The 23,094-nt window shown below is 44.8% G+C and overlaps 1 protein-coding gene across 3 annotated transcripts in view; it reads left to right on the top strand.

Moving 5' to 3' along the window:
• Window positions 1-523: 523 nt before the first annotated feature.
• BAK1 (BCL2 antagonist/killer 1) overlaps window positions 524-23,094 on the top strand; it is a 336,138-nt gene continuing 313,567 nt past the window's right edge. For all 3 annotated transcript variants that reach the window (XM_077295505.1, XM_077295504.1, XM_077295506.1), the window contains exon 1: window positions 524-620. The gene's annotated coding sequence lies outside the window, so the exon portion shown is untranslated. The remainder of the gene's footprint in view (window positions 621-23,094) is intronic.

Genomic DNA, 23,094 nt, shown 5'->3' with positions numbered 1-23,094 from the left:
GTGACCCCACATAACAGACTAGCGCAGGAGCTGCCTGCTATGGACATGCACTACAAAAGTTATTATTGCATCAGAGCAGGGGGCGAACACATAATAAGCGGCACATGGTCCCTAAGGAGCACTGGACCAACTTCGGCCACAGCCATTAAAACGTGTAGCTCCCCTCCCCCTCAGCCTCCATTGTTCACTCATAGAGTACACTTTGGTATGCCAGTATCCTGGTGGGAAGGGAGCTCAGCTGGTATTTGTGCACAAGGGCCCCTAGTTGTCTCTGACCTCAGGCCTGCTGTAGCACCCTAGGGGAATCTGCATAGCAGGGTGCAGACAGATGTGACTCAGGCCACATCCCTACATCAGCAACACAAACCTGTCCAAAAACTAACATGCCTCTGACCATGCTTTCACTTTCTATGCCGATCAGTGACTATTTTTTAGAACAGGTTCGGTTTCCAGTAGAGATACCCCTCCCTGCATCTGTACAGCTGTCACTGGCCTGAAATAGTTAACTGTGGCCCAGCCCTTTCTCATCCTCCAGGAAGGAGGCACCAGTACTAGAAGCCTCAGCCTGTGTAGGAGCAGCAGAAGGCGCAGCAGTGTGAGCAGGGTCGGGACTCCTCAGGGTGAGTGGGTGCTCTATAGAACATGTAGTGGCTGCTGCCTGGACATGGCTTCCGGCACACGCTCCTCCAGCTGCTGTGCCCCATTAGCCGGCATCTGTAGGCAGCACATCTGCTGTCACTGAGCTTGCCTGCATGGTGGGACATCCCCTCCTCAGTTTGGGCACAGTGGGTGTGTTCCTGTGCAGAGAGTACACAGGCCACTTCCTCTTACAAGTTTGCAGAGAGACTGTCAGATGTTTTGTTGTTTTAAGGTCTGGTGAGAAAATCCATGCACTGTGTAGGGATCAGAATACCTCACACTTAGGTGGTCTCTGGGTACTGCAGACCCACTGCTATTAAAGAGACTAGGAGCTGATCTATAGTACTGGGGTGGGCTCACTAACCAGTGTGACCTAGAGGAGGCTCTGATTACACCTGGAGGCTGCTGTAGTTAGTAACATGAGTGGTGGAGACATCAGGTGTTGGACCGCAACTGATAGCTCATCAATATCATAGTAATAGAAAACCCCTTTAAGAAAACTAATTTAATAAGGTTGTACAATCCATTATAATTTTTCTTTTAGGCATGGGTGCTATTATAGTAAAAATCGGAAGCATATTCACCTTCCAACAGACCTGTAGATCTAGTGTAGGCCATTCCGGATGTGATGTCTGTGCCTTTTGAAAATCACAGGATCGCTGAAACTTGCGATTGACTGCAGCGGTCAGGTGACAAGAAGAGCATGTCGCCAGACGCACTTTCCTAGTTACCTGACTGCTACAGCCAAACTCAGGCTTCAGTGTTCCTGTGGCTTCTCAACAGAGAAGACACTGATTCTGGAGCTGGCACAGATGTCCATGCACTGGATCCACCGGGGGAGCTTGAAGGTGATTCTGTTTCTTTTTTATTCATTCTAAAATCTTCAGTGTCTAAAAAAACAAAACAAAAGTGTGTTGTAGTTTTTTTTTTCCCTCACGGACAACCCTCTTAAAGGGAACCTGTCACCTCAAAAATGGAAGATGAGCTAAGCCCACCGGCATCAGGGCCTTATCTACAGCATTCTGGAATGCTGTAGATAAGCCCCCGATGTATCCTGAAAGATGATAAAAAGAGGTTAGATTATACTCACGCGGGCGGTCCGATCCGATGGGCGTCGCGGTCCAGTCCGGGGCCTCCTATCTTCTTACGATGACGTCCTCTTCTTGTCTTCCTGCCGCGGCTCCGGCGCAGACGTACTTTGTCTGTCCTGTTGAGGGCAAAGTACTGCAGTGCGCAGGCTCCGGAGCCTTCGATTTTGGGGGTGACAGGTTCCCTTTAATGTATTAGTTTGTGTATGTGAACCCTGATCATTCTAACTGACACCCTAGGGAGTTGCTTGTATTTTTGCTTTAGGAGCGATAGTTTTTTTTAAAAAAACATTCACTTTTCTATACAAAGTACTGGAAAAAAATCTTCAATGGCAGAGACATGTTGAAAAAATATAATATTACTATATGGATCTACATGTCTGTAAATTTTATGGTGATGCCAAACTTGTATAAGGTTTTATTATTTTCATTTAGGCTTCTTTCACACTAGCGTCAGCACGGGGCCGTCGCGCGTTGTGAAAGTAATGCCCGATGTGGGCAGCGGAAGCAGTTTTACGACACTTCCGCTGCCCCATTGTAATGTCCAGGGAGGAGGGGGCGGAGTTTTGGCCGCGCATGCGCGGTCGAAAATGGCGGACACGACGCGAAAAAAACGTTACATGCAACTTTTTTTGTGCCGACGGTCCGCCAAAACACGACGCAACCATCGCACGACGGTTGCGACGTGTGGCCATACGTCGCAATGTGTCGCTAATGAAAGTCTATGGGTAAAAAACATATCCTGCAGACAACTTTGCAGGATGCGTTTTTTCTCATAAACGACGCATTGCGACATATTACAAACGACGCTAGTGTGAAAGTAGCCTAAGGCTATGTGCACACGTTGAAGATTTCCTGCAGATCTGCAGCTTTTTTTTCCACGCAGAAACGCTACAGATCTGCAAGTGATTTACAGTACAATGTAAATCAATGGCAAAAAAAAATAAAAATGCTGTGCTAATGGTGCGGAAAAATTTGCACCGAAAACGCAGCAGATTCAAAAAAGGACCATGTCAATTCTTGTGCAGATCTGCTGCGTTTCTGCACCTATTCCATAATAGAAATCTGCAGGGGGAAAAAAGGAAGAAATCCGCACAAAAATCTGCAACGTGTGCACAGACCAAAAAAAGGCGCAGATTCTGACCTGCGTTTTCTGCCAAGGAATGCAGAATCTGCACAGAGTCAGATCTGCAACGTGTGCATATAGCCTTAATCATCAAAATAGTGTGGCAATTTGTAAAACATTCACATTTTGTTTAATTTTTTTTCCTATCACCAACAACTTTCACTCAGCAACATTCATTACTTTTTTTTTCTTGAAAACACTCATGGAGACAAAATTGTCACTGCAACTGTAGATAAATTCCAAGAGGGGTGTAATTTCCAAATAGGGGTCACTTGAGGGGGGATTCTTCTGTTCTGGCACTTAAAGGGAAGGTACCGCATTTAAGTAGATGATTAATAAATCAATGTAATGTAGCATAACATGCTGTTATAACCAAGTTTTGAATGCATTTGAAACATTTTGTGTGTTATACAGTAGGAGTGTAAAGAAGGCACTGGGGGCTGACATCTTTTATTCAAAGAAGCAGCATGACACTATCAGTGTCATAATACGGCACCCCATCGTCATATGAGATAACAGACCGGACTCCGACCCTATCTATTGTAATAGAACTGTCACTGCTGTGAACTGGGCACACCTATCTGGGCTGCGCAATTCACAGCAGTGGGAGTGTTCTGCTGCCATTTTCATGGAGCCCTTGGATCTGCAAACATAAGCAGTACTTCTTCCAGCAGAACTGATCCTAGATTGATGGCTGAGGGGAGTAAAATGCAGGAGAAAAGCAGAGACATGAAGGAGGAACAGTGTACCATTAGCATTATAGGACCAGTAGCTGTCAGCTGCTTGGCAGGAGCTGTGATTCATCCCTTCCTAAGATAAGGAGTTGCAGTGAATGGCCAGGCTTGTGGAGGGGGGTGAGAGAATCATGTAATCTGGGTGAGAGAGACTGATGGGAGACAGTAACTGCTGGTGATAGCGGATCACAGGGCAGTCACCCACAAAATGGCGCTGCCCTATGATGCTACTCTTCATTCTGCCCCAGGAATACTAGACCACCCAAAAGGCAAGGGAAATTGTGATGTCAGCAGTTACTGCCCCAATTTTGCTGCTAACGGTAAATCTGGTAAGTCTTACTATAGCTGCTTGAGTTCTAAAACCGAAAATACTCCCCCTAGTGGTAAATATATATTTGTAAGAAAATATATAATACTAGATGGTGGCCCTATTCTAACGCATCGGGTATTCTAGAATATGTATGTAGTTTATTTATGAAGATTTCAGAATAATGCAATGAAAACACAGGATTCAGCCGGCCGGGCGTGACCAATCAGCGAAGTGTGGCTCAAATCCCACGCCAATTTGTGGCCGGACTGCGTCTGTTGCTGATTGTTCGTAGCCGGCCAGGCGCGACTAATCATTGAAGCCAGGGCCAGCTCCAGGTTTTTGAGGGCCCCGGCAAAGGAGTAACACAGCCCACGTAGCATATAGCACAGCCCACGCAGTCTATAACACAGCCCACGCAGTCTATAACACAGCCCACGCAGTCTATAACACAGCCCACGCAGTCTATAACACAGCCCACGCAGTGTATAGCAGTGTGGGCACCATATCCCTGTTAAAAAAACAATTAAAATAAAAAATAGTTATATACTCACCTTCCGGCGGCCCCCGGATCCAGCCCAGACTTTTAGCGATGCTCCTCGCGACGCTCCGTACCCAGTAATGCCTTGCGGCAATAACCCGTGATCTTGTAGCGGTCTCACGAGACCGCTACGTGATCTCGAGTCATTGCCGCAATGCATTCTTGGGATCGGAGCATCCTGAGGAGTGGGAAAGGCTGCCGCGGACGCCGGAGGGTGAGAATATAATGTTTTTTAATTTTTAAATTATTTTTAACATTATATGTTTTTACTATTGATGCTGCATAGGCAGCATCAATAGTAAAAAGTGATGCAGTGTTTAAATCCCGCCCCAATATCGCTGATTGGACGCGGCCAGCCGATCAGCGACCCGGGATTTCCGCGACAGACAGACGGAAGTTACAGACAAACAGACGGAAGTACTCCTTAGACAATTATATATATACTAGACTGTGGCCCGATTCTAATGCATCGGGTATTCTAGAATATGCATGGCCCCGTAGTATATGGACAATGATGATTCCAGAATTCGCGGCAGACTGTGCCCGTCGCTGATTGGTCGAGGCAACCTTTATGACATCATCGTCGCCATGGCAACCATTATGACATCTACGTTAATACTGTGCCCGTCGCTGATTGGTCGAGGCGAATTCGTGGCAGACTGTGCCCGTCGCTGATTGGTCGAGGCAACCTTTATGACATCATCGTCGCCATGCTGTGCCCGTCGCTGATTGGTCGAGGCAACCTTTATGACATCATCGTCGCCATGCTGTGCCCATCGCTGATTGGTCGAGGCCTGGCGGCCTCGACCAATCAGAGAGGCGGGATTTCCAGGACAGACAGACAGACAGACGGAAAAACCCTTAGACATATATATAGATACTAGACTGTGGCCCGATTCTAATGCATCGGGTATTCTAGAATATGCATGTCCCCGTAGTATATGGACAATGATGATTCCAGAATTCGCGGCAGACTGTGCCCGTCGCTGATTGGTCGAGGCAACGTTTATGACATCATCGTCGCCATGGCAACCATTATGACATCTACGTCGATACTGTGACGGCCTCGACCAATCAGAGACGCGGGATTTCCATTATGACATCATCGTCGCCATGCTGTGCCCATCGCTGATTGGTCGAGGCCTGGCGGCCTCGACCAATCAGAACGCGGGATTTCCAGGACAGACAGACAGACAGACAGACAGACGGAAAAACCCTTAGACAATTATATATATATAGATATACTAGATGGTGGCCCGATTCTAACGCTTTGGGTATTCTAGCATATGTATGTACGCATATAGCAGCCACATAGTATATAGGAGCCATGTAGTATATAGCAGACACGCAGTCTATAACACAGTCCACGTAATATATAACAGCCCACGCAGTATATAACACTGCCCACGTAGTATATAGCAGCCACTCAGTATATAACACAGCCCACGTAATAGCACAGCCCACGCAGTATATCACACAGGCCACATAGTATATAACACAGCCCACACAGTATATAACACAGCCCACGTAGTATATAGCAATGTGGGCACCATATCCCTGTTAAAAAAAAATAATTCAAATAAAAAATAGTTATATAGTCACCCGGCGGTGTCCAGCGAAGCTGTCCCGATGAGTATGCTGCTGCCGCCAGCTTCCGTTCCCAGAGATGCATTGCGAAATTACCCAGATGACTTAGCGGTCATCGTGAGACCGCTAAGTCTTCTGGATAATTTCGCAATGCATCTCCGGGAACGGAAGCTGGCGGCAGCCGCGCGTGCATCGGTGGACGACGGAAGGTGAGAATAGCAAGTTTTTTTTTTTTTATTATTATTTTTAACATTAGATCTTTTTACTATTAATGCTGCATAGGCAGCATCAATAGTAAAATTTGTTACACAGGGTTAATAGCAGCGTTAACAGAGTGCGTTACCGGCGGCATAACATGGCGGCCACGACCAATCAGCAACGCGGGATTTCCGGGACAGACAGACAGACGGAAGTGCTCCTTAGACAATTATATAGTAGACAGTAGATTTTTCATATAGAAATGTTTGCAAACATTGCATTAATACATTTTAATTACTATTTTAAGCTTAATTTCACAAGAAAACTGGTACAGGAAAGAAATATATCTTGGTACCGTGTTAGCCAGTAGTTAGAAAAATATTTAGAATTGAGAGTCCTGAAAACTGGTGGCACCTTCCCTTTAAGGGCTCTGTATAAGGGGTCCGCAAACTATTCTACAATAATTTGTTTTCTAAGAGTCAAATAGAGCTCTGTCTCTCCCAAGTCTCTTTGTATGGCTAAACAATACTAGACATACACATATGTGGTATTGCCACGTTCTGCAGAAATTGTGTGACACATTTTGTTGCTATGTTTACCCATGTCTCCTTCTGAAAATGTAAAATCTTGGGCTAAAACAATTTTTTTTTTTGTGGTAAAAATGTAATTATTTTTTTCTTCACTAACCAATGGTATAAAATTCTGTGACATACATGTGGTGATGATGTTCGTCCTTCGTAGTCGAAGATGACCATGACTTCAGGGTTAGAAAAGAATTAGTAGCTATGGGTCTGGAGGTGGCTGAGTCCAATCTGGGCTTTGAAGGTTTACCCATATACTTGACATAAGGAAGCAGATGTAGTCATTACACCAGATTCTAGTTGTGCCTTGCGGACAGCACGCTTTCTTTTTGCGTCCAAGATTTTCCTATCTTCAGCTGCACGTGCTCCTGAGGTGATCCTGCCCCGCCAACGTGGACGATCCAGGGCAAGCTCTTCCCATTCATTGGTGTTGATTTCCAGGTTTTTGAGAGACACCTTAAGGCAGTCTTTATAGCGCTTCTTCTGCCCAACTGCTCGCTTTCCTTGGCACAGTTCTCCGTACACCAGTTGTTTCAGTAGTTGCCTGTCAGGCATTCTGACCACATGTCCAGCCTACCTGGCTTGGACTTTCAGCAGGAGAGTGTAAACATTGCAGAGCCCAGTTTGTTCCAGAATTGCCGTGTCCGGGACATTGTCTTGCCACCTGATGTGGAGGAGTCTGCGGAGGCAACTCATGTGAAAATGATTAAGCTGTTTAGCATGCCTTCTGTACACTGTTCAGGTCTCGCTAGCATAGAGAAGTGTGGTGAGGACCACCACACAGTAGACCTTCAGCTTGGTGATAAGGCTGAGTCCCCTTTGTTCCCAGACGTTCTTACGCAGTCTCCTGAAGGCGGCACTGGCTTTAGCAATTCTGTTATTAACCTCAGCATCTATGGTTACTTCACGGGAAAGTGTGCTGCCTAAGTAGGTGAAGTTATAGACTGCTTTGAGGTTTTGCTCCTTCACCGTGATACGCGGCTCCTTGTATAGTTTCTCTGGAACAGGTTGATACATGACTTCGGTTTTTATGTTGATCTCGAGACCAAAACGGTCACTGGCTTGAGAAAAACTGTCCATTTCATGCTGCATCTGCTGTTCCATGGTAGCATTAAGTGCACAGTCATCAGCAAATAATAACTCACGGATAACAGTCTCATGCACTTTCGTAACCGCCTTCAGGCATTTTGGGTTGAATAGCTTGCCATCAGTCCGGTACCTAACCTGGATTCCATCTTCACAGTTGTTAAAGGCATCACTTAACATTGCAGAGAATAGCATACTGAACAGGGTTGGAGCAAGCACACAGCCTTGTTTTACGCCGTTTGTTACTGGGAAAGCCTCAGATTCGTCTCCATCATTCAGAACATTCACTATCATGCCATCATGGAACTGCCGGACAACTAAAATGAAATTGATCGGGCAGCCGAATTTTGCCATGATTTGTCACAGGCTGTCTCTACTGACTGTGTAGAAAGCTTTGGTCAAATCAACAAAAGTTGCATAAAGATCACTGTGTTGCTCCTGGAACTTTTCCTGAAGTTGATGTGCTGCAAAGACCATATCTACTGTTCCACGTTTAGTACGGAAACCACACTTGCTTTCGGGTAATAGGCCTTGCTCAAGGTGATGTAAAAGGCGGTTGAGCAAGAGACAAAACAATATCTTTCCTGCAGTGGACAGAAGGGAGATACCTCGATAGTTGTCACAAGATTATCGATTACCTTTCCTCTTGTATATGTGAATTATGCTGGCATCTTTCATCTGTTGCGGAACCTGTTCCTTTTTCCACATATACTGGAATAGTTTGGTCACCGTTTGCATCAGAGCAGGGCCACCAGCTTTATATACCTCAGCAGGTATAGCATCATTTCTAGGTGCTTTTCAACAAGAAAGTTGATTTACTGCTTTCCTGACTTCATTTCCACTTGGAAGAACATCAAGGTCCTTGTTGATTTCTACCTGAAGCAGGCAACCAATAGCCTCATCGTTGATATTGGCAGGGCGATTAAGAATATTATTAAAGTCATCAGCCCACCGTTCCAGAATCTGTCAGCAGCTTAGTTCCATCTGCGTTAAGCAGAGATGAAAAGCTTGATGACTGGGGTCCATATACAGCTTTGAACGCATCAGAGAAGCGTTTCTGGTCATGGGTATCTGCATAGCCTTGAATTTCATCAGCTTTCTTGCTAAACCGGTTATCCTGCATCTCACGTAGCTTGATCTGTACCATTTTCTTTTTATGTTGGTAAAGGCATCTTTCTTAGCTAACAACGTGGGGTCATTTTGATACACCTTCTACTGCTGATGTTACTTTTCTAGGAGTGTCTTTATTTCCTCATCATTTTCTTATCGAACCAATCTTAATTATTTCTGGCTACTGATCCAAGATACTCCAGAGCAGTATTATAAACAGCATCTCTCAGAATCGTCCACTGTTCATCAACGCCGGTCTCCTCTGCCTGCAATATGTATATAACAGTCTGCTATCAAGGTAATTGGCAAATTCCCCTGCAATTCTTTTATTTTACAGCTTATAGACATTCATCCTCTTTGTAGTAGTTGGTCAGTCCAGCAGTCTGCACCGCACATGGCCCTCGTCACTCTAAAATCAATCTCATCCCTTTTCCTGGAAATAATGTAATCAATGAGATGCCAATGCCTCAAGCGTGGGTGCATCTATGATGTCTTCTTGCGTGTGGGTAAGCGGAATAGAGTGTTGGTGATGACAAGGTCATGTGTGGCATGCATCTTGAGGAGCAGCAAGCCATTACTGTTACACTTGCCAGTGCTGTGTCTCCCAATGACCCCTTCCCAGTTTTGATGGTCTGTTCACATTCTGGCATTAAAGTCTCCAAGTATAATGAGCTTGTCTGCATGTGGGATTGCTGAAATAAGTGTGTCAAGTTCATCATAGAACTTATCTTTAATGTCATCCGGATTAGTCATAGTGGGAGCATAGGCACTGATCAGAGTTGCATGTTTCTTGTTTGCAAGTGGGAGCTGAAATGTCATCAGATGGTCATTGATGCCCTCCAGAAGCCTGGTAAGTTTACAAACAAGATAAGTTTTAATAGCAAATCCCACTCCTGCTTCTCGTTTTTCAGTGCTGCCTCGACCACTCCAGAAAAATGAATATCCACCACTATGCTCTGTCAGTTGACCCTTGTTAGCCAGGCGTGTTTCGCTGAGAGCTACTATATCAACGTTGTAACGAGCTAACTCCCTAGCAACCAATGCCGTTCTTCTCTCTGGTCTGTCTGACTTAGTATTATCGAGCAGAGTTCTCACATTCCATGTGCCCATGTTGAGTACCATCAGTTTCTTTTTCTTTATTGTGTGTCGACCGAAGTATGGGAAACTCGCCAGCTGCGGTAGGCTGGCCAGGTGAAATGAAGCAGACTATGTTTTAGGCACCTTTTCTAGCCCCGTCCTCGATTAAATGAGCAGAGTGATCCTGAACAGGACTGCTCAGACACCCAGGAGGCTGCCGAACTCCAATGCTGCTTCGGTCCAGTGAAGAGCGATCATATGGCCTGGGCCACCTGTGTGCAGGTTCATGACTACAGCTTCCAGTAATTCCACACCTGCTGCTTTGCCACTCTCCCATCGCCACAGGACTTTAGATACGCAGTGATTGAAGTCATGACTTGGGCTTGATTTGGATTAAAGTGAGAAAGAGTTGTGCAGTCGTCAACCTCACTCTCTAGCCCGTACCTATCGAGCCCCAGTGGCAAGAACTAGGTCAGACTACTGGAGATATGTCAGGGTGCAGTGGATGGCGAGCAGTGTCCTATATGTGCCTTGCTGCACCCTCTCAGCGCTCCTCAACACTGTGCTGGAAATCGCTTGTCTGTCCGTTGAATCTTGAATGGTTGCTTCCGCACAGTCTGCCATATCCAGTCATCACATGCAAGGGTAGCCAAACCCTTGAAAATCACCGTAGGACTCAAAGAAACCCAACAGCTACCCTCACCTGGTTTGGCCTGCCTGCCGAGGCAGTATTGCGGGGTGTACCCACTGCCGCATTATAGCAGCTACTTGGAGGTACAGGTGAGAGTTGAGCATCAGATGAGGACCAAAGATGGAAGAGCTGTCCAGAAAGGACACGGAAAGCCCTCCACCAGAGGTGTTACCTTTGTCTAGATACCCCATAATTACTGCACCCTGATTGAGAGGTGTAGTTTGTAAAAAGGGGTCACTTATGGGGGTTTCTGCTTTTCTGGGACCTCAGTGGCTCTGCGAGTGTGACATGGCACCCGCAAACCATAACAGCAAAATCTGCAATGTAATATGGTGCTCCTTCTATTCTGAGCTTTGCATTGTGCCTCAAAAGCAGTTTTCGGCCGCTTACGGGGTATTGATGTAACCAGGAGAAATTGTGTAACAAATTGAACTGTTTTTTTCTTCCAATTAGCCCTTTTGAAAATTGCAAACTTGTTGTCAATGCAACATTTTAGTCCAAAAATTAGTAATATTTCTATTATTCAGCCCAATTGTATTTACAAGTTTGTGAATTGCCTAACGGTTAAAATACCCACTACTTCCCTAGATTAATTCCTTGAGAGGTCACTTGTAGGGGTTTCTGATGTTTTGGCATGTTGGATGCTCTTCAAATGTGACATGGTGCCCGCAACCTATTCCTGCCAAAATAGCTCATCTTCCCTTCCAAGCCCTGCCGTGCACCCAAGCTGTACTTTTCCACCGCGCATGACGTATAGGCATACTCAGGAAAAATTGCACAACAAATTTTGGCATCCACTTTCTCCTATTAGGCTGCCGTCACACTAGCAGTATTTGGTCAGTATTTTACATCAGTATTTGTAAGCCAAAACCAGGAGTGGAACAATTAGAGGAAAAGTATAACAAAAACATATGCACCACTTCTGTATTTATCACCCACTCCTGGTTTTGGCTTACAAATACTGATGTAAAATACTGACCAAATACTGATAGTGTGACGGCAGCCTTACCCTTGTGAAAATGAAATTTTTTTTTTTTTACAATTCTGACCACTGTCCCTTTATGAGGTTATAACTCTGCAACACTTCAATGGATCCTGATGATTCTGAAATTGTTTTTGACATATTGTACTTCATGATAGTGGTAAAATTTCTTTGATATTACTTTCGTTTATTTGTGAAAAAAAATTGAAATTTGGCAAAAATTTAGCAATTTTCGAACTTTGAATTTTTATGCCCTTAAATAACAGAAATATGTTACACAAAATACTTAATAAGTAACATTTCCCACATGTCTACTTTACATCAGCACAATTTTGGAACCAACATTTTTTTTTGTTATGGAGTTATAAGGGTTAAAAGTTGACCAGCAATTTCTCATTTTTACAACACCATATTTTTTTTTTTTTTTTTTTTTTAGGGACCACATCACATTTGAAGTCACTTTGAGAGGTCTATATGATAGAAAATAACCAAGTGTGACACAATTCTAAAAACTGCACCCCTCAAGGTGCTCAAAACCACATTCAAGAAGTTTATTAACCCTTCAGGTGTTTCATATGAATTTTTGGAATGTTAAAAAAAAATGAACATTTAACTTTTTTTCACAAAAAATTTACTTCAGCTCCAATTTGTTTTATTTTACCAAGGGTAACAGGTGAAATTAGACCCCTAAAGTTGTTGTACAATTTGTCCTGAGTATGCCGATACCCCATATGTGGGGGTAAACACAGTTTGGGCACATGACAGAGCTCAGAAATAGCGACGTTTGACTTTTCAATGCAAAATTGACTGGAATTGAGATGGGACGCCATGTTGCGTTTGGAGAGCCCCTGATGTGCCTAAACATTGAAACCCCGCACAAGTAAGTGACACCATTTTGGAAAGTAAATCCCCCTAAGGAACTTATCTAGATGTGTGGTGAGCACTTTGACCCACCAAATGCTTCACAGAAGTTTATAATGTAGAGCCGTAAAAATAAATACCGTATATACTCGAGTATAAGCCGAGATTTTCAGCCCAAATTTTTGGGCTGAAAGTGCCCCCTCGGCTTATACTCGAGTCATGATCGGTGGTGGGGTCGGCGGGTGAGCACTGTCATATACTTACCTAGTCCCGGCGATCCTGGCGCTCCCCCTGCCTGTTACACGGTCTCCGGGTGCAGCAGCCTCTTCCCCTGAGCGGTCACGTGGGACCGCTCATTAGAGAAATGAATAGGCTGCTCCACCCCCCATAGGGGCAGAGCCGCATAATTCATTTCTCTAATCAGCGGTGCCGGTGACCGCTGACAGAGGAAGAGGCTGCGGCACCGAAGACAGGCAGGGGGAAGGAGCGGGATGCCGGGAGCAGGTAAGTATCGCATATTCACCAATCCTGGTTCCACACGCCGGGCGTCGCGCCATCTTCCCGGCGTCTCTCTCTCCGCTCTGACTGTTCAGGCAGAGGGCGCGATGACGCATATAGTGTGCGCGCCGCCCTCTGCCTGATCAGTCAGTGCAGGGAGACGCCGGGAAGATGGCGCCGAGGAGCTGCAAGACAGGTGAGTATGTGTTTTATTTTTTTTTATTGCAGCAGCAGCTATGGGGCAATAATGGACGGTGCAGAGCACTGTATGGTACAGCTATGGGGCAGAGCACTGTATGGTACAGCTATGGGGCAGAGCACTATATGGCACAGCTATGGGGCAGAGCACTATATGGCACAGCTATGGGGCAGAGCACTATATGGCACAGCTATGGGGCAGAGCACTATATGGCACAGCTATGGGGCAGAGCACTATATGGCACAGCTATGGGGCAGAGCACTATATGGCACAGCTATGGGGCAGAGCACTATATGGCACAGCTATGGGGCAGAGCACTATATGGCACAGCTGTGGGGCAGAGCACTATATGGCACAGCTGTGGGGCAGAGCACTATATGGCACAGCTGTGGGGCAGAGCACTATATGGCACAGCTGTGGGGCAGAGCACTATATGGCACAGCTGTGGGGCAGAGCACTATATGGCACAGCTATGGGGCAGAGCACTATATGGCACAGCTATGGGGCAGAGCACTATATGGCACAGCTATGGGGCAGAGCACTATATGGCACAGCTATGGGGCAGAGCACTATATGGCACAGCTATGGGGCAGAGCACTATATGGCACAGCTATGGGGCAGAGCACTATATGGCACAGCTATGGGGCAGAGCACTATATGGCACAGCTATGGGGCAGAGCACTATATGGCACAGCTATGGGGCAGAGCACTATATGGCACAGCTATGGGGCAGAGCACTATATGGCACAGCTATGGGGCAGAGCACTATATGGCACAGCTATGGGGCAGAGCACTATATGGCACAGCTATGGGGCAGAGCACTATATGGCACAGCTATGGGGCAGAGCACTATATGGCACAGCAATGGGGCAGAGCACTATATGGCACAGCTATGGGGCAATGGTGCAGAGCATTATATATATGGCACAGCTATGGGGCAATGGTGCAGAGCATTATATATGTGGCACAGCTATGGGGCAACGGTGCAGAGCATTGTATATATGGCACAGCTTTATATGGAGCATCTATGGGGCCATAATGAACGGTGCAGAGCATTATATGTGGCACAGCTTTATGTGGAGCATCTATGGGGCCATAATGAACGGTATGGAGCATCTATTTTTAATTTTGAAATTCACCGGTACCTGCTGCATTTTTCCCCCTAGGCTTATACTCGAGTCAATAAGTTTTCCCAGTTTTTTGTGGCAAAATTAGGGGGGTCGGCTTATACTCGGGTCGGCTTATACTCGAGTATATACGGTAATCATATTTTTTCACAAAAATGAACTATTCGCCCCCAATTTTTTATTTTCCCAAGGGTACCAGAAGAAATTAGACGCCAAAAGTTGTTGTGCAATTTGTCCCGAGTACGCCAATACCACATGTAGGGGTAAACCACTGTTTGGGCGCATGGCAGAGCTCGGAAGGGAAGGAGCGCCATTTGACTTTTCAATGCAAAATTGACTGGAATTGAGATGGGACGCCATGTCGCGTTTGGAGAGCCCCTGATGTGCCTAAACAGTGGAAACCCCCGAATTCTAACTGAAACCCTAACCCTAATCCCAACCCTAATTCCAACCGTAAATGTAATCCAACCGTAAATGTAATCCAAACCCTGACTTTAGCCCCAACCCTAACCCTAATGGGAAAATGGAAATAAATACATTTTTTTAAATTTTATTATTTTTCCCTAACTAAAGGGGTGATGAAGAGGGGTTTGATTTACTTTTATAGCGTTTTTTTTAGCGGATTTTTATGATTGGCAGCCATCACACACTAAAAGACGCTTTTTATTGCAAAAAATAGTTTTTGTGTCTCCACATTTTGAGAGCTATAATTTTTCCATATTTTGGTCCACAGAGTCATGTGAGGTCTTGTTTTTTGTGGGATGAGTTGACGTTTTTACTGGTACCATTTTCGGGCATGTGACTTTTTTTTATCGCTTTTTATTCCGATTTTTGTGAGGCAGAATGACCAAAAACCAGCTATTCATGAATATCTTTTTTTTGGTTCTGACGTTTATGCCGTTCCACGTTTGGTAAAATTGATAAAGTTTTATTCTTCGGGTCATTACAATTACAGCAATACCTAATTTATATCATTTTTTAGCCCCTTTCTGACCTCGGACGGGATAGTACGTCCGAGGTCAGAAGCCCCTCTTTGATGTGGGCTCCGGCGGTGAGCCCGCATCAAAGCCGGGACATGTCAGCTGTTCAAAACAGCTGACATGTGCCCGCAATAGGTGCAGGCAGAAGCGCGATCTGCCTGCGCCTATTAACTAGTTAAATGCCGCTGTCAAACGCAGACAGCGGCATTTAACTACCGCATACGGCCGGGCGGCCGGAAATGACGGCATCGCCGACCCCCGTCACATGATCGGAGGTCGGCGATGCTTCAGTATTGTAACCGTAGAGGTCCTTGAGACCTCTATGGTTACAGATCCCCGGCAGCTGGGAGTGCCACCCTGTGGCCGGCGCTCACAGCACACCTGATTTTCTGCTACATAGCAGCGAACAGCAGATCGCTGCTATGTAGCAGAGCCGATTGTGCTGTGCCTGCTTCTAGCCTCCCATGGAGGCTATTGAAGCATGGCAAAAGTAAAAAAAAAAAAGTTAAAAAAAATGTGAAAAAAATATAAAAGTTTAAGTCACCCCCCTTTTGCCCCAATCAAAATAAATCAATAAAAAAATCAAACCTACAAATATTTGGTATCGCCGCGTTCAGAATCGCCCGATCTATCATTAAAAACATTAACCTGATCGCTAAACAGCGTAGCGAGAAAAAAATTAGAAACGCCAGAATTACGTTTTTTTGGTCGCTGCGACATTGCATTAAAATGCAATAACGGGCGATCAAAAGAATGTATCTGCACCAAAATGCTATCATTTAAAACGCCAGCTCGGCACACAAAAAATAAGCCCTCAACCGACCCCAGATCATGAAAAATGGAGACGCTACGAGTATCGGAAAATGGCGCAGTTTTTTTTTTTTTTTTTTTTTAGCAAAGTTTGGAATTTTTTTTCACCACTTAGGTAAAAAATAACCTAGTCATGTTAGGTGTCTATGAACTCGAAGTGACCTGTAGAATCATAATGGCAGGTCAGTTTTAGCATTTAGTGAACCTAGCAAAAAAGCCAACCAAAAAACCAGTGCGGGACTGCACTTTTTTTTGCAATTTCACTGCACTTGGAATTTTTTTCCCATTTTCTAGTACACGACATGCTAAAACCAATGATGTCGTTCAAAAGTACAACTCGTCCCGCAAAAAATAAGCCCTCACATGGCCAAATTGACGGAAAAATAAAAAAGTTATGGCTCTGGGAAGGAGGGGAGTGAAAAACGAACACGGAAAAACGAAAAATCCCAATGTCATGAAGGGGTTTTAATGTTTTGGCGCTTTAATACGATACAAACTTTTATATAAAAAATAATTATTTTTGCATTGCCTTATTCTGAGGACAATAACTTTTTAATTTTTTCGCTGATGATGCTGTATGGTGGCTCGTTTTTAGCGGGACAAGATGACGTTTTCAGCGGTACCATGGTTATTTATATCCGTCTTTTTGATCGCGTGTTCTTCCACTTTTTGTTTCGCCGGTATGATGATAAAGCATTGTTTTTTGCCTCATGTTTTTTTTTCTTACGGTGTTCACTGAAGGGGGTTAACTAGTGAGACAGTTTTATAGGTCGGGTCGATACGGATGCGGCGATACTAAATGTGTACTTTTATTGTTTTTTTTTATTTAGGTAAAGAAATGTATTTATTGAAACAATTTTTTTTTTTCTTTATTTAGGAATTTTTTTTTTTTTTACTCAGATCAGCGATCACGCAGGCGCTTGAAAGCCACCTCCCTGCAGGACCCGGAAGGTCCCCTGCGGCCATTTTGGATCCGGGGCCTGCAGGGAGGAGGAGGTAGGAGACCCTTGGAGCAATGCGATCACATCCCTGCGCGATGCTTCCCTGAGCCGCCGGAACACTGCGATCATCTTCATCCGTGACTGCTCCTGGCACATAGTGCCGGATGTCAGCCGACACCCAGCGGCGATAGGCCATGCTCCCCCCGTGAGCGCGGCTGATCGACTATGACGTACTATCCCGTCACTGGGAATTAACCCCTTTCTGACATCTGACGTACTATCCCGTCAAGGTGGGGTGGGCCCGTATGACCACCGACGGGATAGTACGTCATACGCGATCGGCCGCGCTCACGGGGGGAGCGCGGCCGGGTGTCAGCTGCATATCGCAGCTGACATCCGGCACTATGTGCCAGGAGCGGTCACGGACCGCCCCTGGCACATTAACCCCCGGCACACCGCGATAAAACATGATCGCGGTGTACCGGCGGTATAGGGAAGCATCGCGCAGGGAGGGGGCTCCCTGCGGGCTTCCCTGAGACCCCCGCAGCAACGCGATGTGATCGCGTTGCTCCGAGGGTCTCCTACCTCCCTCCTCGCTGCAGGTTCCGGATTCAAGATGGCTGCGGCATCCGGGTCCTGCAGGGAGGGAGGTGGCTTACCGAGTGTCTGCTCAGAGCAGGCGCTGGTAAGCCTGCAGCCCTGCACAGCAGATCGCCGATCTGACAGAGTGCTGTGCACACTGTCAGATCACCGATCTGTAATGTCCCCCCCTGGGACAAAGTAAAAAAGTTAAAAAAAAAAAAATTCCACATGTGTAAAAAAATAAATAAAAAATAAATTCCTAAATAAAGAAAAAAAAAATATTATTCCCATAAATACATTACTTTATCTAAATAAAAAAAAAACAACCAAACAATAAAAGTACACATTTAGTATCGCCGCGTCCGTAACGACCCAACCTATAAAACTGTCCCACTAGTTAACCCCTTCAGTAAACACCGTGAGAAAAAAAAAAAGAGGCAAAAAACGCTTTATTACCATACCGCCGAACAAAAAGTGGAATAACACGCGATCAAAAAGACAGATATAAATAACCATGGTACCGCTGAAAACGTCATCTTGTCCCGCAAAAAACGAGCCATCCATACAGCATCATCAGCAAAAAAATAAAAAAGTTATAGTCCTGAGAATAAAGCGATACCAAAATAATTATTTTTTTCTATAAAATAGCTTTTATCGTATAAAAGCGCCAAAACATAAAAAAATGATATAAATGAGGTATCGCTGTAATCGTACTGACCCGAAGAATAAAACTGCTTTATCAATTTTACCAAACGCGGAACGGTATAAACGCCTCCCCCAAAAGAAATTCATAAATAGCTGGTTTTTGATCATTCTGCCTCACAAAAATCGGAATAAAAAGCGATCAAAAAATGTCATGTGCCCGAAAATGTTACCAATAAAAACGTCAACTCGTCCCGCAAAAAACAAGAACTCACATGACTCTGTGGACTCAAATATGGAAAAATTATAGCTTTCAAAATGTGGTAACGAAAAAATATTTTTTGCAATAAAAAGCGTCTTTCAGTGTGTGACGGCTGCCAATCATAAAAATCCGCTAAATAACCCGCTATAAAAGTAAATCAAACCCCCCTTCATCACTCCCTTAGTTAGGGAAAAATAAAAAAATAAAAAAAATGTATTTATTTCCATTTTCCCGCTAGGGTTAGGGCTAGGGTTAGGGCTAGGGTTATTGCTTGGGTTAGGGCTAGGGTTAGGGCTATTGCTAGGGCTAGGGCTAGGGCTAGGGTTATTGCTAGGGTTAGGGCTAGGGTTAGGGTTATTGCTAGGGTTAGGGCTAGGGTTAGGGCTAGGGTTAAGGCTACAGTTAGGGTTGGGGCTAAAGTTAGGGTTAGGGTTAAGGCTACAGTTAGGGTTGGGGCTAAAGTTAGGGTTAGGGTTTGGATTACATTTACGGTTGGGAATAGGGTTGGGATTAGGGTTAGGGGTGTGTCAGGGTTAGGGGTGTGGTTAGGGTTACCGTTTGGATTAGGGTAAGGGGTGTGTTTGGATTAGGGTTTCAGTTATAATTGGGGGGTTTCCACTGTTTAGGCACATCAGGGGCTCTCCAAACGGGACATGGCATCCGATCTCAATTCCAGACAATTCTGCGTTGAAAAACTAAAACAGTGCTCCTTCCCTTCAGAGCTCTGCCATGCGCCCAAACAGTGGTTTACCCCCACATATCGGGTATTAGCGTACACAGGACAAATTGGACAACAACGTTTGGGGTCCAATTTATCCTGTTACCCTTGTGAAAATACAAAGCTGGGGGCTAAAAAATCATTTCTGTGAAAAAAAGAGGAATTTTTATTTTCACGGCTCTGCGTTATAAACTGTAGTGAAACACTTGGGGGTTCAAAGCTCTCAAAACACATCTAGATAAGTTCCTTAGGGGGTCTACTTTCCAAAATGGTGTCACTTGTGGGGGGTTTTAATGTTTAGGCACATCAGGGGCTGTCCAAACGCAACATGGCGTCCCATCTTAATTCCAGTCAATTTTGCATTGAAAAGTAAAATAGCGCTCCTTCCCTTCCGAGCTCTGCTATGCGCCCAAACAGTGGTTTACCCCCACATATGGGGTATCGTCGTACTCAGGACAAATTGCACAACAACTTTTGTGGTCTAATTTCTTTTCTTACCCTTGGGGAAAATAAAAAAATGGGGGCGAATAGATCATTTTGTGAAATAATATGATTTTTTATTTTTACGGCTCTGCATTATAAACTTCTGTGAAGCACTTGTTGGGTCAAAGTGCTCACCACACATCTAGATAAGTTCCTTAGGGGGTCTACTTTCCAAAATGGTGTCAGTTGTGGGGGGTTTCAATGTTTAGGCACATCAGGGGCTCTCCAAACGCAACATGGCGTCCCATGTCAATTCCAGTCAATTTTGCATTGAAAAGTCAAATGGTGCTCCTTTCCTTCCGAGCTCTGCCATGCGCCCAAACAGTGGTTTACCCCCACATATGGGGTATTAGCGTACTCAGGACAAATTGTACAACAACTTTTGGGGTCCATTTTCTCCTGTTACCCTTGGTAAAATAAAACAAATTGGAGCTGAAATAAATTTTGTGTAAATAAAGATGAACATTTAACTTTTTTTCAAACATTCCAAAAATTTTTGTGAAACACCTGAAGGGTTAATAAATTTCTTGAATGTGGTTTTGAGCACCTTGAGGAGTGCAGTTTTTAGAATGGTGTCACACTTGGGTATTTTCTGTCATATAGACCCCTCAAAATGACTTCAAATGAGATGTGGTCCCTGAAAAAAAATGGTGTTGTAAAAATGAGAAATTGCTGGTCAATTTTTAACCCTTATAACTCAATAACAAAAAAAAAATTTGGTTCCAAAATTGTGCTGTTGTAAAGTAGGAAATAGAAAAAAATCCAGCTCGACGAGGTGGTGAAAAAGCAAAGTCTTGGTACTTTATTCACTTCATATCAAAAAATAGAGTCATGACTAAGGGTGCTATGTCACCAGAAACGCGTAGATAGTGTTTTTAATTATATTGTGCTGTTGTTTTATCCTCTATTTTTTGATATGAAGTGAATAAAGTACCAAGACTTTGCTTTTTCACCACCTCGTCGAGCTGGATTTTTTTCTATTTCCTGCATTCCTCACGCCTTGACACAGTGTTTCCGTGCTCCGAGCCTCCAGGGACTACAACTATGGTGAGCTGGATTTTTTCTTTTGTTGTAAAGTAGACATGTGGGAAATGTTACTTATTAAGTATTTTGCGTGACATATGTCTGTGATTTAAGGGCATAAAAATTCAAATTTGGAAAATTGCGAAATTTTCAAAATTTTTGCCAAATATCCGTTTTTTTAACAAATAAACGCAAGTTATATCGAAGAAATTTTACCACTATCATGAAGTACAATATGTCACGATTTGTCAGAATCACCAAGATCCGTTGAAGCGTTCCAGAGTTATAACCTCATAAAGGGACAGTGGTCAGAATTGTAAAAATTGGCCTGGTCATTAATGTGCAAACCACCCTTGGGGGTGAAGGGGTTAAGTCCCAGGTCACCTCGACGGGATAATACGTCATATGGGATTAAGGGGTTATTGCATTTTAATGCAACGTCACGGCGACCTACGTAATTTTGCCGTTTTGACTTTTTTTCTCACTTCACCGTTTAGCGATCAGGTTAATATTTGTTTTGCTGATTGGGCGATTCTGAATACGGTGATACCAAACGTGTATGTTTGATAGAAGCTGCCATAACCTCTGTAGCTCTGCTAGAGCTCTGCTACATACAGTACAGGTGATGATCAGATCGCCTGTATGTAGCAGAATACCTCACTTGCTATGAGCGCCGACCACCGTTACCTCTCCACTCCCTCCCTCCTAGATCCTTCACAGTCCTGATTCTGACCCCTACATTCTACAGAAACTGCACTTATCAAAGTGGCAAATGACCTTCTGACAGCAAAATATAATGGTGACTGCTCTGCTCATTCTTCAAGACCTCTCTGCAGCTTTCAACACTGTTGACCACAATCTCTACTCTCTATGCTCCTGTCAGTAGGCATAAAGGACACTACTCTCTCCTGGTTCTCTTCCTATCTTTCCGACTGCTCCTTCAGTGTATTGTTTGCTGGCTCCACTTCATCTCCTCTTAGGGTACCGTCACACAGTACCATTTACATCGCTACGACTGCACGATTCGTGACATCGTAGCATCGTATGATTATCGCTCCAGCGTCGTAGACTGCGGTCACACGTTGCAATCACGGCGCTGGAGCGATGCCGAAGTCCCCGGGTAACCAGGGTAAACATCGGGTTACTAAGCGCAGGGCCGCACTTAGTAACCCGATGTTTACCCTGGTTACCAGCGTAAACGTAAAAAAAAAACAAACAGTACATACTTACATTCCGGTGTCTGTCCCCCGGCGTTCTGCTTCTCTCCACTGTGTCTGTGCCAGCCGGAAAGCACAGCGGTGACGTCACCGCTGTGCTCGCTTTCCGGCTTGCCGGCGCTCACAGTGCAGAGAAGCTGAGACGCCGGAGGACAGACACCGGAATGTAAGTATGTATTGTTTGTTTTTTTTACGTTTACGCTGGTAACCACGGTAAACATCGGGTTACTAAGCGCGGCCCTGCGCTTAGTTACCCGATGTTTACCCTGGTTACAAGCGAACACATCGCTGGATCGCTGTCACACACAACGATCCAGCGATGTCAGCGGGTGATCAAGCGACGAAAGAAAGTTCCATACGATCTGCTACGACGTACGATTCTCAGCAGGGTCCCTGATCGCTGCTGCGTGTCAGACACTGCGATATCGTATGGATATCGCTAGAACGTCACGAATCGTACCGTCGTAGCGATCAAAATGGCACTGTGTGACGGTACCCTTACTCTCACTGTTGGGGTCCCTAAGGGCTCAGTCCTTGGCCCCCTTGTCTTCTCTCTCTACACGGCCCCAATTGGACTGACCATGAGCAGATTTGGCATTCAGTACAACTATAATAATAATAATTTGTATTTATATAGCGCCAACATATTCCGCAGCGCTTTACAAATTATAGATGGGACTTGTACAGACAATAGACATTACAGCATAACAGAAATCACAGTTCAAAATAGATACCAGGAGGAATGAGGGCCCTGCTCGCAAGCTTACAAACTATGAGGAAAAGGGGAGACACGAGAGGTGGAACTATACACGTCATCCCCTGACCTTAGTCCTGCTGTACTACAGAACTCCAGTGACTGTCTGTCCGCAGTCTCCAACATCATGTCCGCTCTCTATCTGAAACTCAACCTTTCCAAAACTGAACTTCTTCTGCTCCTGCTGTCTACTAACCTCCCTAAATCTGACATTTCCCTCTCTGTGGGTGGCACCATAAAAACACCCCAA

The sequence above is a fragment of the Ranitomeya variabilis genome, chromosome 3 (assembly GCF_051348905.1).
Source record: "Ranitomeya variabilis isolate aRanVar5 chromosome 3, aRanVar5.hap1, whole genome shotgun sequence".
NCBI classification, from domain to species: domain Eukaryota; kingdom Metazoa; phylum Chordata; class Amphibia; order Anura; family Dendrobatidae; genus Ranitomeya; species Ranitomeya variabilis.
Note: the sequence above shows the minus strand (reverse complement) of the source record. Positions and strands in the feature narration are given on the sequence as shown.